Here is an 18,841-nt window from a genome sequence, read left to right on the forward strand (position 1 = left end):
GGGAGCCCGTGTGCTCACAGGAAAGGGGGGACACCCAGCCAGATGTGGGGAGCCCATGTGCTCACAGGAAAAGGGGGACACCCAGCCAGATGTGGGGAGCCCGTGTGCTCACAGGAAAGGGGGGACACCCAGCCAGATGTGGGGAGCCCGTGTGCTCACAGGAAAGGGGGGAACCCCAGCCAGATGTGGGGAGCCCGTGTGCTCACAGCGGCTGCGGCGGGAGGCACAGGGCCGGCCGCCTGCTCTCCGAAAGCTTTTCCCCCCATCACCCTGCTGCTATCCCAGGGCACCGAGTTGACTGAAACAGAGCTTGAAAGCAAAAAGCTGCCTGCCAGGACAAAAGGGGAGATTGTCTATAAACCCTTTTTATTTTTCTTCTGCCTTGCCTAAACATAGAAAACTTGAAGTGATTAAGATGCAAGATATAGTTCACATCCAAACACAATGCGGCTTTTTGAGTTTAAAGGCTCTGCCGTTGGGCTGATCCCCTTCCCAGCTCTGGACAATTCAAAGTCTTGCAACAGCTTTGCCCCTCCCTTCCCCCAGTGTATTCCAGTTCACATGACCACAGAATTATTTAGGGTATCTTGCTACCCTTAAATGCACTGCTCTTTCTGTAAGCTTTTCTTCTGTTCCAGAAAATAGTTATTGCTTGCAAGCCAGTGTTTTTCTAATGCATTACTGGGCAAAACATGACAGCCAGGATGCACTATTTGCCATCGGGCTGGAAATTCATAGCGGGCGCAGGAGACGGGCTGTGTTTGTAATGGAAAGGGTGATTTCACACTAAAGGTTGGCCAGTGCTGGACCTCTGGCAAACAGGAAAATGGAAAACTGCCAGGAGCAAAGCATCTTTCCAACCCAAGCAAACCTACTTTGTCCCTACACTTTGTTGTCCAAGGAAACTGGAAAAGGAGCCTCAAAACTACAAGGGGAAAGGGAGGCCTGGGAGAAGGACAACGCCACAGGTTACAAGTCCCCTTGACACCCTAAATAACATTGGGAATAGACTGGGAGCAGAAGATCGATCTGTAGTCTGGGAAAAGGAAATATATTTTCCATCTTTCAGAGTAAAGACATTAATAAAAATCATATTTTTCAGGTTGAAAAAAAGACACTGTAAAGAACATTAATCTTTGCAAAAAAAAATTATGTAAACTCCACTTCAAATAACTAGCAATCACTACCCATTTTGATTTTATTGTTAAGACTAACAATGTCACTAGCAGTACAGCATAACAATATTTAAATGCCATAACATACGGAGAAGAATTCTGCAAATATAATATTTATAAGGTGGAGCTAACCTCATTGACTGCCTGCAGCATTGCTTCAGTTCATTACGTGACACAAACAGAGCAAATTTATATAAGAGCATCTAAAATTAAGCAGGTAGTGTTATACCTCCATGACTACATCTTAGCAGAGGTATTTACGTAGCCATGAATAAAGTTGTGCCGGCATTTTGATTATAAAACTGTATTTATAGGATTTTTTTTTTAAGTTGGCTGGAAAGAATGTGAGTTTACTTCAAAGTTACTATTCACATTTTGCCTTCAGTGACCTTGTACGACTAAGAAGTCCTTAAAATATAGAATGATTTTACAGGAAAGAAACCCATAGACTCAAATTATAGGAAGCCAGTAGTAGAAGAGTGAGATTATTTCTCAGAGAGATACTGACAAGTTCTCTTGGACAGAAATTCAAACTAATCACAGATTTTCCAAATCTAAAATGGTCTGTGGTGAAGCTGAGCATCCTTTTTTGAAACTGCAATGGGTGAGAATCCTTACAGAAATACTGTAACAATTTAAACAAATGCTATTAAACTGCGAAAAGATTAAAAGCTGAAGTTAAATACACATGCAAAAAATACTTGTCTCTGCAGATGTTGACAAGAGATCAGTTCACAGCTGTACTCCTTTGTTGTCTATACAAAAATCAGACCTCAGGACTACTTTTTTCTTCCACAACAACAACCTCTTTTGTCTTGCACACAGAAGCAGCAGCGGGGGGTATGGTTTAGTTGGGTTATAATTCATCTGCACTAAGAGTTATCTGACAAAAATGGCATGAAGTGTCATTCTTCCCTTTGTCTGGCAGCTGGGGAAAGCGGTTTTGTCTTGGTTTTTTGTCCCTTACAATATAAGGTGTGAGGAGCTTCCAGTCTATCCCCCAGGTTTTTCTGGCATCTTTTGTCCATTTTTATCCCTTGGCTTTGTACCCTCCCACGAGTTTATAAATCTTTGATGAGATCATATGCCACTATTCGCTGGGGGGTTATATCTAGAAGGTGCCGAGGGTGTAGCATTGTGTGATGCTTGTGTGTCAACAGTTACCCAAACATCACTTAACTCTGAAGTCACTGCCATTTACTAACTCCTTAGGGGCCAGATCGCAACGTGGTGATAAAAATGTCAAATTAAGGGCTATGAACACATATCTATGAACTTCACTGCACCTTCTCCCTTCCCTAACCATAATTTAAATATTTAAGGTAAATATTCATGTAAATACTAAGTAGTTTTCTAGTATCTTTTCAAGGGAAAAAAAATTGAAAATAAAAAATAAAACAGGAACATATGTCTGATTTAAACCAAACAAACTAGCAGCTGAGGCCTATGACGCTAGGATAGGCTCGTATGTCCAGTGCTATGTATCAGTTGTTATTGCTTGGGATGGAAAAAACCAAGACCTTGGAGTGTGGTTTTCTGGCCCCACACAGGACAGAAGGTCCATCAACCTCAGCAAAAGTCAACCAAGAAACCTCCGTCTGGAAATTCATCTAAAGCTAAGGTGAGAAATGGGCAACAATATCGTAAACCTTTTTCCCCAATGGACATGAAAATTATAAAGAAATAAAGAGCATGTTGTGTTCCCACCACTCCCTGCAACACATGCAGAGATATCTGACATTAAAAGACTCTTTGATATAACAAATAAAGCAAAGGTCCAGTGCTTAAAATCTGAGGCCAGAAATGTTCAGCCAGAAATAAGGTTCATAATGAATATATATCATTAACCAGCTGGAACAGCTTCTGACACAGGATGCTGTAAATTACTTGGGAGCATATACAAAAGGAGGGTTTTTTAGTAAATTTTCATTTGAAGTTTTTTAACAAAAAGGTATGTTGACCCCCCAACAGTGAAAAAAATAACTACCACTAGAAACAGGCAAGGGTAAGAGGGGAATTTTTATAAATGTGTGACTGCTAGACTGTTTTTTCTTTCTAATTTGAATTAAAGTGACACAAAGTTCTGCAAACAAATTGTGCAGTTCAAGTGTTGCAGAATCTCTACGGGAAACTGAACAAAACCAGTCCTGACTCCATTAATCTGTTCATGCCCTGGAAACTGTTCTAACAAGACACACAACAATAGATTATTAAAGAGGCTTGTTTTGTTTTGGTGGTGGTTTTTTTTACTTTTTAAATTGTTATTACTCATACAGGTAAAGTAATATCTTAATTTTAAATATGAGTCATAAGCTGACACAGTGCATGAAAAAAAGTCAGGCACATCTCACAAAGTAGCTGCCACTGAGATGCATTAGACTATCGTCTCAAGCCTGGTCTCTGGGGGAAGTGGGAGCACTAAATTGGACAAAGAGCTATCACTGCTTTTGTGAGACGATCCTGAATGTGCCAGGAGATGGAAGAGATGACCTAACAAGTTTCATCTCCAAAGTGAGTACCTCGAGGGATTAAAAAAAAAAAAAACCCACAACAAACCCTTACCATTTACTGTTCGACAACTGTAAAAAGTATTTCTTTGCAGAAGGGGAGAAACTTGGTAGTAGATGCTTCCAAGAAAGATGATGAACAGATTTTACAGGAAATTATGGTTTCTTCACATGAACCTTCCTCATCACAAGAGGAGAGGGAGCACAGCTGCCCCAGACTGCTTGGGGTGCTTCTCCCAGCTAAGCAGACAGATGCGCAGTCCCCCGCTTCTGTCCGTACCAAGAAACAAAAATAAAGATATTCTAGGGGAGGTTTGCATTCACACCCTTGCCTCTTCCAAATTCCCTAACTCAGATGTATTTTAAAGCTGATTTCTAATGGCAACATAAGTCGGCATCCAGCATCAAGGGAGAGCACATCTCCCAGGAAACATACAGTATCAAAGTAAAATACCATCCCCTTGAGAGTCATGAATAGGTAAGCAAGAAGCAGAAGTATTAACACATTTTAAACGTCAACATTTTAAAACAAAACAAAGCCTAAAGACTAAGTAATCCACCATCTGGAGTTAGTTTGTGTGCATATAAAGTTTTAGAACTGAGCTAGCTAAGCAAGTGCCAGGGATAAGTCTGACCACATTGCTCATCTTATTCAGGTGTTTTCAAAACAATTGTCATTTGCCTGGAAGCGAATTTTTTTCTCTGTCCTGACCTATCATCTACACCCTGAAGCTGTAACAAAAGGCCTGTAACAGAGTTTCCTGGCTACAGCGTCTCTTTGCAAAACGAAAGACATTTTCATGCTGCTGTGGGCTCTGTCATCAGAAGTTCTGATTTACTGAATACCAAGTCAACGATATTTTAATTTTTCCAGGCTTACACAAGAGGCAGCATTCAGCTTGATTTAACAAAGCTTTTTCAACAATGAGGGAACATTTGGCTCTAAGTCTGCCATTCAAACAGCAGCTTACCTTCGGGAATGAAGAGTACATCTCTTTCCCAGAGCCAGATTTTTGTGATGATGAAAAAGTTCCTGTTCAGCGCTGATGCATATAACTAATTCAGACAAGTTAGGAAACACACTCTTTACTCATTACCTGAAATTTACGGTAGCTGTGGGAAAAATATCAGTTATGGCACAGATTCTCATCATGTCATCTATGGACCACCGGTACTTAGCAAAGAAGTTTGTAGATAAGCTTGCTATTATCTGATAGCAATGGGTCCTCTTCAACTGTTGAACTGCATTTAGAGGCACAAAATACTCCTGAAATATTTATTTTCCTTCTGAGCAACAGCTGAAGTATTGATAAAGCAGAAAGGCTGTATATGAAGCCAGAAGTAGAATACACAGAACCTGTAGCCTGAAGTACAGCTGAAGTGTGGTCTACACTATGAAAACATTCACAAATCATTGACTTGAAGCACTTGGAGAGTAACAGGACATCTACAGATTTTATAAGGGCAAACACATATGGAGTGTAAGCAGAAAAAAAAAAAAAACTGAGGCTACAAACAGGGGCAAAGCAGCTGGAGATGTGTCATAACAGCAAATTATTCCATGCGCTTTCAGATATGGATCTCCTCAGCACACAGTTTGATAGAGATATCACGAGCTACATAGGAAATGTTTATCTTTCACATCAAAGTTATGTTTTAAGATAATTGTTGTATGGAGAACCACTTGAGAGTTAGGAAATGCCAGTTTGAATTTTATGTGTACAGTCTTAATTCAGTCCATTGTATTATCCGACACGGGTGGCTGCGTTTCCCCCAACACCATCTGCCTGACTCAGTACAAAGAATGGATGACGCTCTAACTACTCAAAATTTTAATTCTTCTTGTTCAGCATGAGGCCACTTCTTGTTTACTTTTTTGGGCTACTTTTTGCTCAGATGCTTCTCAGGACCAACCATGAAAAGCTATTTATAAAAATATTCTGGTAGGAGTCATGGCATTTGACATGGAATTATCTGTGTGCTTAATAATGTTCCTCAGCTTATTTTCATACTAATGAAACAGCACTATTATTTGCATTTGTGACCAGCGTGGAAACACACTTGCCTAAAAGTCTCTTTCATCTCTGAAGCAGACAATGTTCCACATGGATGCATTCCTTACTGAATATATTTATTAAAATGTTAAGAAGTCTGAAAATGAAACTACTATTTAAAATTTGTCCAAGTAATAAAATAACATCAGAATGGTGAAAAATGCTCATCCTGTAGCCGAACATCAAATTTGTACTCTAAAACTCAGAAGTACTAGACCTATTTAAGGAAAAGAATGACTCTAGTCTTATTCTTGGGAACTGGAAAGCCATTTTACCCGAAAATTATGAAAAATGAATAAGCTTCACAAACAGCCAGTGATAAATATTTCACTTTGAACAAACAAGTGGGTAAATTTACAAACTATAAGAAGATGGTTGTGTGCAAAGGATAAGCCATCTTAGAAGTAAGCCAAACATTTTAACCATTTTCCCTTTGGTAATGCATAAGTAGGTAAGACGGTTGTTTAGTTATGAGAGAATAAACTATAAATCCCCTCACCTTAGACCATCATTGGTCTTGTCCTTCAGTTCCTGGTGCAAAAGAGATTAAAACATCCGAGGCACTAACGTGCTTCCATTTATCTGGGATGGGAAACCCAGGAGTACCTAAGATAATTGGAGATGCTCAGCGCTAACAGTAAATTTCAACAAATGTGTTTTTAAAATAATTCGTATTACAGCAAGAAGAACTTTTTCCTCTAAAGAGAATATGAATGATTTAATGCCCCAAAAATCCATTACTTTCATGCACTGTAGCAAAATAAATATTTTACAACGAACTTCTACCTCTCTGCCTTTGAATTCCTTTTCATCTCCAGTTCCAAGCCGTTTAAGCCTGGTTTCCTCTCTTACAGAGCTGTACCATCCTGAAATGCCAGAAAGTTTCAGCACGACTGAAGTCTTCTTTTCACAGTATGCTTCCTGTTTAAACGCACTTAATTAAATATGTAAATCTAATTCTTTGTCTCAGAAAATTCTGAATATGCGTTTTAAAAAATCCAATATACAGCAGAAGTCTATTTAAGATCATAACGCTGAAGTCAAAACCTATACTCCCACAGAAGAACTCACAACCACTTGAACTGACATGTGGAACAACTAATTCAGACATTGAGATTTGTTTAATTAGTCCATGAAAACAATGTATACAGTTGTGAAACCTGTGTCATTAGAAGCCTTTTCCTTTAATCTGTTCTGAACCGGTTTTCAAATATTTTGCACAAGGTATCAGCAGGTCTTTAAGATCAAGTACTGCTACTGAATGTTCTCCTGATACCACCCATCTGTTAGGTGTTAGTGTTGATCTTTTCTCAACACCAAATTCGTATTTTGTAGTATGAATACATTTTTATGATGTTCAATTTACCAAAAAAGCTGTCGATTTACATTTTAGCACTTGCAGTCATTAAGCCTTACAGAGAATCTACTTAGACATAAATAGTTATACTTTGAAAGACGAAGCTAAAACAGCCACAAAAAGGACAGAGGAGTGGGAAGCAGGTTTTCTACATCTGAGGCAAAGCAAACAATTGCAGCAGTAATTATAGCCTTTTTCTTTAAAGGAGACTTTAGACCAATTGTCCTGAGGCCACTGAAGGAAGAACAAGATTTAGTTACAGTGGCCATTTGATACTGCAATTTATTGCTTGCTGTATTTTCCTTGAAACAAGATATTTGAGAGTGCCAGTTGCTTGGTGTTAAAAGCTTAATTTTCAAAGCAAATTTGAAGAATGATTCCAGATTTTGACATGGCCAGTCCTCTTGTTACTGCTCACATATTTTCCTTTGGCTGTGAAAACAGTTCCAGATTCCTTTTTCATTTTGACCGTAGCAAATGAATAATGCGTCCATGCAAGTGATACATTTAAAAAATCAAGGTCAAGCAATGCCTCTCTGTTCTTTACTTATACCTTATATTAACATCGTATTAGTATTAAAATATATATTGAAATAAGCTTATTTTAAAATCACTATATGCTTTATAATATAGTATCTTTAGAATATTTTTCCATTATCAATTCTGCAAATAATAACTTAAAATGCCCTAGAAGTACTTAAAAAAAAATCTGTTTATGTAAAGTATCGATCAAAGAATTCCAAGTCACGACTACCTATAGATATACCCACATACTCCTACACATTTTTAAAGACTCAGTATGTACACTCGAGACCAAGATAATCCTTGGGAACCCGAGCTACTAAAAAATACATTTAAAACTTTACGGCCACGATTTTTCAAGCATCCCATGCTGATTTGACTTGAAATGTATTGAAATAAATCGTCACAGTGATGCGACGTGGAGAAGTGTGACCTGCTGCCTGCCCTCGAGTCAGGGAGAGCTGACAGAGCTTTGAGCCTTCGCAGAACAGCTCGGCACTGCACAGGACTCAATTGTTCAAGTGCTTGTGAGACACAGAGTTATGAATACTCACATACATACTGATGGATAAAACCTTTTTTTTTTTTAATGATAGCTCCTTTGGCTAAATGTTTGGTGTAGAGTAGTCAATCCCGGCTCTCGGGAGCTGACAAAACAGAGGATTTGGTAATACCACTTACATGCAGAGGGAATACGATGGTCAGTCGATATTGAGCGAGTTATGCGTGTTCCTTCCCTACAGCTGGAAGGAGGCTTTGCAAGGAAATTATTAGGAAAGTGAACAACAAAGATGACATCAGAAAGGGCATATCAGAGGCCAAATTAAATGAAAAGAAAATATGGAAACAAAGACAGAAAAAGACAAAAGGGAAACAGCAATCAAGTTCCTATTAGACTAAAAAAGATTGCTTGAGAGAGGACAGATGAAAGGGAGCACGTTGAACATGCAGCTGCGGATCGGATAGGCTGGAATACAAAATGGTGGGAATGGGGAGCCCAGGAACTTATCCAGCATCTGAGAGCTCCACATGCAACTGGTTTTACAGGCCCCTGCCAACTCAGTCTCTGTCCTGAGCCTGTTTCATCTCAGTGACGTTCTCCTCTCCTAAAGCCACATCACACGGAGCGAGGCAGCGTGCAAAGCATCTGCTCCCCCTGCTCCTCCTGCGTTATCGCGGCTCCGACTGGTCCCGTGCAGGTTCCTACCGACTCCACATCCACTCCAGGGTCAGCGAACACGTGTGTTGGAGCGCTGGGGTTTTTGCCATCCATCAACCTCTGTTCTCCTGCCACAACTGGGGGAAATAGAAAAACCCCTGTACGTGCGGCTACTAGAAGAACAGATGGGAAATAAGAACTGCTGAATCTAAGGCTAGCTCCACACACATCTCACCATTAAAGATGTACCAAAATTATTTTGCTTAGTTTTTCTTACCTGTATGCTGGGACTGAAATTTCCAATCTGTGCACAGCCCTTTGAAATACAGTGATGAAAATACCTTTAGCAATGCTCAATATTAGTACCATTAATGTCATGGCATGGTTGAGAGTAGAGGTATTATTTATAAACAGTTATGAGCATTTGTCAAGTTCCCATCTCACCCAAACTTTTGAAATAGTGGAATGGAAAAAGCCCTGAAAAATAGAGATAAATGCTGATGCTGCTCATTCGAATAATATGAAGAGCTAAATATCAGTGATCTCAGCTCAGTTTCTAATATAAGGTTCCTCAGAATGTGCAGCTGCTCTTGATTTTCCTGATCATTACTAATAGCAAATGTCTTGAATGTATCAGATTAAGACATTAAATAAATTAAAAACTAATTTTCCCATCAAAAGTAATTAGCACATTTTTTGGTATCCTTGCCTAGTACTTATCTCATTACTGATTATTCTCTTTGACACATACATTGGATAGTGTGAAGAAGTTTATATTTTCCACTGTCCAACAAGACAGATTTATTCTTCAAGGGCTACTAGCTGAACCATTTCATATATTTGTTATTAAAAAAATGGCAAAAAGAAACGCAAAATCATCATCTAGCTGACCATGAGAAATTCCAACCTAACTATTTTTGGCAGAATCACCACTATTGGAAATGAAGAAATTAATAATATTAAACTAATACTATAAAAAAAAAGTGGAAGTGAATTTGTAAAGTGATGCTGTAACCAACATGGCCCTTGGGGTCCTGAGCTGATGTTCTGCCCAACTGCAGACAAGAGAGGAGAGACTTAAAAGGCACCCAAATGCAATTCCAGCCCGCCACAGCGCTTTCTAAGACAGCAATAATTTGTGTCAGTGGCTTCGGAATTACTGTCGCTGAGATCTACTTTATTATGTCTCACTCCTCCTCCAGCATACTTTCGGTGCTGTAAGAGCACAAGAGGAGCCAGGTCACAAGCGATAACTCACTACACAGTGAAGTCTTCATCTTGATAAGAAAAAAAAAAAAAATAATAACCGTTTTCAGTCAGAAGGCTGCCAATTTATACCACTTAAAAAACAGAAAAAAAAAAATCAAGGGATATTTTGATATATTGAGATTCAGTCATCCTAATATCCTTAAGACAAAAGGGCAAGTAATACATCGTTAGTGATCCTGTTCATATTTCCAGTTCTCAAATCACACAAGGCTTTTTGTCTCAGGTAGTTTTTCAGCTTTCTCCATTTTTTTTTCCCCTCAGCTTCTACAGCTTGGTTGTCTGGGGTTTTTTTAAGCTTTATTCATCCCTCCACCCCGAACAGCTACACCCCAGATGGATAGCAAGCTAGTTATAAACATCTCTTTACTCTTGCCTCCTTCCTCTATACTTAATTTATGTTACATTTTAGAGGCTTTTAATTAGGGAGCATCTACTGATAACAGGAAGGAAATGGTTTGAAAGTGCAAGAACAAACTCACAGATAGTAATCAAGTTAAAATAAAAAGAACACATGAAAATGTTTTTCATTCTAACTCACAAAGCAGTGACTTCCTTGTACCACTGACTACAATTTCTGTGTTAGAGAAATGCAGACTACCTGGAGATAAAATCTTCTATCGAAAAACCCCTTTGTTTCATATATGAGAAAATATTAATATCGCAAATTAATTCATGTGCTAGAAGATTTTCCAAATTGCTTTAGCATCGTTCAAAACATTTGCTGAAAATGACAGTCACCAGGTTTTGCCACATGAGATTTTTAAACGCCATTTGGGAGCGGCGCATTTCACAGACGACAACGGGAGAAACACATTCTGATCTAGTTCAACATGACACAATGCCCCAAACAAAGTAAAAGGAAAAACAAATCCCAACAGGCCATTTTGTGCAGAGATCAGAGCAGGGTGGGGAAGCTCCTGTACGCAGCTCTGGATCAAGTGGCCACTCTACTCTGAAGTGATCCCAGAAAACCACTTCTTGCTATGAGACACAGAGCTGGTCCACAGCCCAGAATAACCACTTGGAAGAGATCCAAAGCTCTTGGCTCTCACATTTGCTTTCTAGATAGTGGTCTTGCCCTTGTTCGAATATATTTATGACCTTCGTAAATTAAAGATAAGAATATACTGCCCTTAATAATGGGCTTTAATAATTAATCTTTAGAATAGATTATTACAAAATTGGTATTATTTCCATGACATAATAAATCAAGCACTCTCAAAACAGAAAATATACAAATCTGTAGAAAACTGGCCACCAGTACTTGTGAGAATATCTCTGACCTTTCCAGATGTATTTGTCTGTCCTCCTCTCTCCTTCCCGCGTTATTCGGTGTTTTGTAACAGGGCTGTTATTTGTCTGAGTCTGATAAGCTCCTGGGACTCAGTGCGACCCCTCAAATGGGATTCCCAGAATGTAGCTGTCACAAGAGATCAAAATTGTGCATCCACCATCAACTAGTCTGAAAGTCGTGTTTATCACGAGCCATTTTAATTACTTTACATAGCTTTGGTTCCTTTCCTTGGGGATATTAATTACATGAGTGTGTTTGTTTCTTTTACTTTCACAGCATTCACTTTTTCCACATTTTCAAGCAATATTCCGAGTGCACACTACTCTAAAATGGTACAATATTAAATTCAAGCCTTAACAGGAGATTGGCTTTAATCATCTGAAACCTGCTATTTCTCCAGTGTCAGAGAGAAGCCTGACTTACTGGATAACATAAGTCATACCACTGGCAGCTTTGGAACATCAGCTCCCACTTACTTATCAAGTTCAGTCGTTGCTCTAAAAATGTAAAATGGTGCACAACGGGTTACAAAATGCAAAGTAAATGTTAAGTTGTAACAAATTTGAGTTTTCAGCTTCGTTTATATAATTTGTCATTATTATTTGTGTGGCAAATCAATGATTAACTAAACCAAATCAGCCAACAGTAAGTGTTTTACTGGAGACAGACAGTCTTCACTGTCAAAAATTAAGTTGTTAAAAAGAATTTTTGGTGCATAGATTTTTATTTTCTTTAGGAGCTGTCAGATTTATTTACAAGAGAATAGGGAGGCTTCTGTTCAGCTCATAACCATAAAATAAGTCAATACTAGTCTGTCAAAACCCACAGCTGCAAAGTGATATAACCAAAATGATTAAGGAGTTATCATGTACTGCTCTCAAGAACACATCTCGTCCTCCAGCCTCTCGATTCTTATGTCGTTTTACTCTGTCCACAAAACAAACTAAAAAAAAGTATGATACTAACAACTGTTCAAACCAAGTCTAGGCAATTTTTTTCATCTCCAGATGAAAAAAAAAATCCAATGCCAGTCAGAAGCCAGATGTAATGTTAGCAAGCACATAAACTGGAATGTATATTTAAATGAAACAAAGGATTCATTGTATTAGCTAACTTTATATTTGATCTGGGTACTTTGCAATGGCAGGTCTTATCCCTGCAGAAATGCTGACAGCCTTGCCTGGGTCACCAAATCCCAACTCCTTCAGGTACATAAGACTGTAGGAATTATCCTTGGCTTTTCCTGCTTTAATCCAGATAGTCTACACATAATTCATGCAGGCTATGTATTTGAAGGATCTGCTTTTATCAAAACGAGTATTTTCACTTAGAAAATACAAACCGACTTTGGCTTTACTATTCTTCCCAAACCTTTCTTCAAATGACAGGCATATTAACACATTTGCCAAGCATCAAGCACCTAAAAATGTTTGGTTTATACTGAATGCACAGTATGCCCCCAACAAATACATACTCTCCATTTTCCTCTGACACACTACAGTCCCCAATCAATGAAAAAGGCTGTATGGCAAAAAATGTCTTCTTGATGCATACCTCACAAAACCGATGAAAGAAAACTAATACCTCGGATTAAATGTTTTTCTTTAATCACAATTGTAAAAAGGGAAGAGAGGAATCCCCCACTCTGTTTATACTTCAGTCTACAAAAGCAAAAAAGCCTTGAAATGCAGGAAGATATAGGAATTAAGTAAAGTTGGGTGGTATTACATTCCACTGAAAGCATTTATAGGCAAGTTTAATGGTAGTTTTGCAGGTAGAAGTCCTCCAGCACACAGCCACAAATCAGGAATGACAGAACGATTTAAAACTGGGAACAGCACAATGCAGGAAAAGGTTTGAGCGTGGTGTTCTAGGAAAGCTGATTGAGTCACTGACCTAGGAGGAGATTTTCGTTCGAGTAGGAGTCACCTGAGACAAAATCCCTGTGCAGACTCTCTGGTTTTCCCTGAATTGCACATGGAAAGAGGCAGCAGCCAAATCAAAGCAGCCAGTTCTGAAGAGGACTTTCAACACCCAGTATTCACAGTCCAAGCATTCAGGTGGTTTTGAAGTAGCTTATGTATGGTGGTCTTTAAAAAAAATGAAGACAACTTTTATGTTTTATCTATTCATGGTTTATATTTTCAGGATTTGCTGGAAATAGGTAAAGCCCACACAGGGAAAGACCATCCTATTGACGTCATATTCACATCCAGTGGTAGGACGGCGTTCCCTGTCACGGCCCACTTTGACAAAGCCACACTCTGTGGCATGAGAAGCAGTAACTTTTCAAATGAAAGACAAGATTTTCATGTCATCGCTTGATTCCACTTGTCACAGTTTGAGGATCTAATTGCAAATGAAAATACCACTCATAAAAAATATTTGTAAAGCTAGAAGCAAGCCACATACCCTGATCTTGCCAAACACAAACATGCCAGTTTCCCTAACATTAAGAATAACAAGGGGTAAAGAGGAAGCATATTTTCGAAAATAATCTAATGTATCCCCCTGGCTTCCCAGGTAAGAGACACCTCAGGTAGAACCAGATGATGATCCCCTGTTTAACCCATCAGCAGCGATGTCTTCTGAGGCCTCCTCCTTTGATTGCTGAGCAAGGCATCGGGGCATGGAATTTCTGTGAAAGAATTTGTTTCTCAACAAAAAGATATGAAAATAACTTTCTAAATGAAAATGGACATAGAGAACAGCAAAAGAATCAGATGGACGACATGTTGAATGGCCTCACGTCATGCCATATTAGTAACAGTCACAGGGATCCAGTAACTTAACCAAACAGGGCCCAGAAAGAATGAAACAGAACATCTCAGTATCATTTATTCTTCATTAAAAATCTTTTTTAAAAATTTTTTTTAAAAAATCACCCTGAAATCCTACCATTGGACACATGCAAGCAGAAGCAACAGAACAAGCTTCCTGGCCTTTGTACCATGTCAGAAAGCGCCAACAGATTAAAGCCTTATTCTCCTCAGTACCTAAAAAGAATTTTTCACTGAGCAACTGAATGTAGGAACATGGATTTCTCACATAATGTGCATGGTTCATTTACCTCAGAAAAGACATACATTTTTACAGACATTAAATACAAACTACCTAAATGCGTTGCACAGTTAGATACAATTGCCTTGCCTGTTCTTTCATAAGCAACGCCATCTGAAAGGATAGAGCCCGGGTTAAGACCTTCATTTAAACTAATCAGAACAAATGTCAACATAAGCAGAGGAAGGCATGCCAGAAAGAACAGAAAAATAAAGACATAACAAACAGTACAGCTAGTGAAAATTTTGGATACTGATTTAACTTAAGATGCAGCACAAAACACTGGAAAGGAAAAAAAAAGTTTACTCAATTTCCATTTATTTAAAGAACCTAAACAAGAACACTGGCCCTGTGATTTCTGCAAACAAATGATTTTGAAGTAAGCTCTTTGCACTTCATCTAAGGAGCTACCTGTGCTAAACCGGGACAGTTCTGAACACAGAAATACGCTCAGTCAGTGTAAAACATAGAAATGATGCAACTGGAAAGGTTCTTCATGCTGGCCCCCTCGTGGGCACCCAGGAGGGGGTGTCTGTATGGACACAGAGCAGCTGATGATACTGCTGGGAAAGGCACAAATGTAACTGAATTTAGAGGACATGCTCCCCAAAAGTATGGCTAGTAACTGCTGCTTCCAAAACCAGCAAGCCAGCATTCTTTAATAATTGTTATTTGTCTTAAATGTTCGGAGCTATGAAGACACCATTATGTCTGGCAAACTGGTAAAATTATAACGCCCAAAAATACAAGCCAAAATTAGGCAGCCGATAAGGGAAGCATTACTCAGGTCAAATTGTTCAAAACTGTGGTGGCACCTGTGAACTTTAATGTCAGGATTCTCAGGTTAAGCCGAAGAGCTGGGCACACTCGCTGACTACACAGTGCCCACTGCTCAGGGGCTGACTTTTGTTAAAATCGTCTTCTACGTCTGGACATCAACCCAGATACAGGTCAGTAGTCCAAATGTATTTTTTCTCTCCAACCAAAGCAACTGAAACACTAATAGGCAGTTATTAAAAGAAGGGAAAAGAGGAGGGGAAGAGGATGACTCTTAAATGATTATGAAGTGTCATCAACAAATGACGCTTTTTGCTTTTTTCCCAAAGTTTGAAGTATTGACACACTGATGTGCTGCATGCATGACTACACTAGCTGTCAGTAATCACTAATGAGATCTAGAATGTTGTGATGCATTTAATCATTTCCTTTAAATACCTAGCACTCATTATTTAATACAATGACACAAACCTGGACCGTAAAATGACCTACTGCAGTCCCATTAGTCATTTCCCTCTTTTGCTCAAAAATGCAACGAGAATGAATCTGCACAGACTGCTTTTAGGTAACTGTCCAAATACAGTGTAAAGTCTTTTCCTCTCTGCTTTCCTAGCTACCAGCAGTCTTGCCATTCTTTAACAAAATTAACCTTGTTCTAAGGCATTTGTTGCTACTACGAGTGACTTACCGAACATTACTATCATATGCAAGATGTATTAAAAACATTGCGTTGGTTCTGCTAATGGTAAACTTATAATTTTCTGTAATAACAGAAAAGTTGAATTAAATGAAGCAAGAGACATGAAGCCTCCAACCTATTTCTGTAAACTGTGCAAAGGCATTTAACTCTTTAAAGCAGGAAGATATTTCGTATGGACTTTGATTCCAAACCTATGACACATTTTGAAACAGACCATCGTGGCTGGTTGAAGTCCCTCTGTTGAGAATATTTGATTGCAGCATCAATGCCTCAACCTACAAGCCTGAAAAGCCACAGTTTTTGATTTTCTTTAGAAGTAATGTTGGCAGTAATGCACAGAACAGTAAAAGACAACTCTCTTTGGAATTCTCATGACTTAGAAATAACTGCGTTCTGACCAAATGAGAAAAATTTTCGACACGCTTCTGTGCTCGCGTATTTTCCTCTATTTGCTACCAAGTCGGTTGACTTGAAGAGAGGCACACAGATACTGGCTTGTAACTTGAAGGACACTTTGAGTCTATAGGATTTTAACAGCACAAGAAAGGGTTAAAACACACGTTATCACCAAGGGAAATGAAGAAATACAATCTCAAATGACCAAAGGAGAAAAAAGACCGAGTACAACCTCAATAAAGTGCTACAAATTATAAAATAATAATCTGGCACTTTTAAAAGTAAAGTAGGTGAAGTGAGAACAAAGGGGTTTAGGTGGTCTAATGCTGATCATCCACCAACACCTCTAATGACTTTTGGCAATTAAAGTGATTTCGTGTATGAACAAACACCTTTTTTTCTAAACTGCTGAGCACATACAAATGTGAATTAACCATTTAGTGAGACAAGCAATTAAGACAAATTAGAAAACAGTTTCATGTGCTTTCTGCATCACAAATACCTTACAAATGCCTTTCAGTGACCCAAAAAGTGAACAATAAGGACTATGTTAAAGGCTACTGTCAGAGACAGAAAGAGCAAAGACATGCGAGCTTTGTCTACGCTTATCCAGAGAAACTCAGCAAATTTCTCTGTCATGCATCTCGTACCCTCCCCAGCAATCATGCGAACCTTTGCCCTTTTGCCCTGACAGATTAAATCGAAGCATGAAGGAGTGGGATCTCAGCCAAAGAATATTACATTTTAAAAGCTGACCTAAGCTCTTTTTATTTGCCCTTTCATTTTGATCTCATGATGATGTTTGAGTACTTTCCTCAGATATCGAGTTCATCAATCTCTAATCCTCTCCTGATGTATTTTGGGTTTCTGCATTTCCGTCATTTCAGGGAAGGGTAAGGTGTTCCGCGCCTTGCAGATCAACTTTAATAAAAGGGCCAATATGATACAAGAGATCTAGAATACCTAGTCATGAAGATTCGCAATTTGCATCTTTTTACCTCTCTTAAATTATGAATATTTTTATGTATTGAGACTCGAAATAGTAAAAGAATTATCACTAGTTTAAATACTAATTTTTACTTGCATATAATTTATTGCTAGCGACAGGAACTGTGCAAGCACCCCTTCCACTCACCCACCCACCACCACCCTTCCCTAAACGGCTGCAGTAAGTACCTTGTAAGTACTTTGTAATTGAGTGTTCGGCTTTTCTAAAACATCTAAAACTGACATGAAGATTAACGACATCTGACACGGTGAGTGAATAACAGCATAAACTATCATACTATTTTATTTGAAATTAAAATTCTCTAGTCTGCTACAGTTACCTTTTAAATGTGCCTCCGGCGTAAAGCTTTCAAACCTAAAAATCGTGGGTGACATCTGCATGGGTCAGGACTTAAGTAACAAAACACTGAATCTTCCAGCTCATTGAGTCTCAAGTTTTTGAAAGGCTTAAGCACCTTACAAAGTTCAAAACACACTAGTTGCCCCCGTCTGGCTTTGAAATGGATGTATTGCTGTTTTTAATAGGAACGAATGCTCATGGACAATTGAAATACTTTCGTATGTTAAAAAATACACTTCTAAGTTAGGACTGAAGTTTGTAACACATTTGGATGAGGTATAAAAATACTTGCTTGGGCGATTTTACTTGTGGAAACACGTTCAATTCATATAAAGCAAACGAAAACATTATTATAGAGAATAGCATTATAACATTTAAAAAAAAATCTATTTATGAAGCAGTACAGTAGAGCCAAAGACAGAGTAAACCAGCTCAGAATTGTTATGTGAGACACACTTCACATTGAGCACACAGGCTGAATTTATGTAATTCCTGATGACTAAGAAGCTAATGTCTCTTCTCTATACACAATGATCTAATGTAACACATAATCAGTCAAGTCTTCCTGACAATGTAGTAGAAAAAGCACACATATTTGTACACAAAGGATCAATATTTAGAGACTGCATAATTTTTCATCTCTTTAGATGGGCCATCCTATAAATTAGTCATCTTTAAAAGTGATGTTCCCAGAGAAAAAAGGATTTTTTTTGCAGTGTGCAGATTGTTGTGATGGATACAGAACATTCACGTCCTCTAGATACACTATGGTTTCTCTTTTTTAATTAGAAAACTCCATTTTTTCTATTCCATTTTTCAGATATAACAGTATAGAAAGGTGGTAAAGTAATATTCCAGATAACAGAAGAGTTAAATTTGATTCTGAGAAAAACAACATGCATTCAGATGGTTTAAAAGGCTACTTAGTAGCATTTTATGACCAAATCTCTCTTAATAGAAATATTCCATGAAAGCAGCAAGACATTGCTCAGCTGTTAATGAGCCCTTACTCCCTGATGTAAAGGCTGAGAAAGTTCACAACAGACACCTGAAACTTCCAGTAAACACAGTGAAGACAATGCTTTACTTACTAAACTTTAAGCCTAACGATCGTAGAGAAAACAAAGAAACAAAAGATAAAAAGGAAAAGAGGGAGGGAAGAATATTAGAGCAGACACAAAGCAAAACACAGAAGTTTTCAAGCCTTTGACTTTTTGACACAA

At 38.4% G+C, this 18,841-nt stretch overlaps 1 protein-coding gene across 5 annotated transcripts in view; it reads right to left on the reverse strand.

The window, feature by feature from the left end:
• MACROD2 (mono-ADP ribosylhydrolase 2) overlaps positions 1-18,841 on the reverse strand; it is an 857,870-nt gene that overhangs the window by 627,499 nt on the left and 211,530 nt on the right. The window lies entirely within an intron of this gene.

This window comes from Caloenas nicobarica, chromosome 3 (genome assembly GCF_036013445.1).
Source record: "Caloenas nicobarica isolate bCalNic1 chromosome 3, bCalNic1.hap1, whole genome shotgun sequence".
NCBI classification, from domain to species: Eukaryota; Metazoa; Chordata; class Aves; order Columbiformes; family Columbidae; genus Caloenas; species Caloenas nicobarica.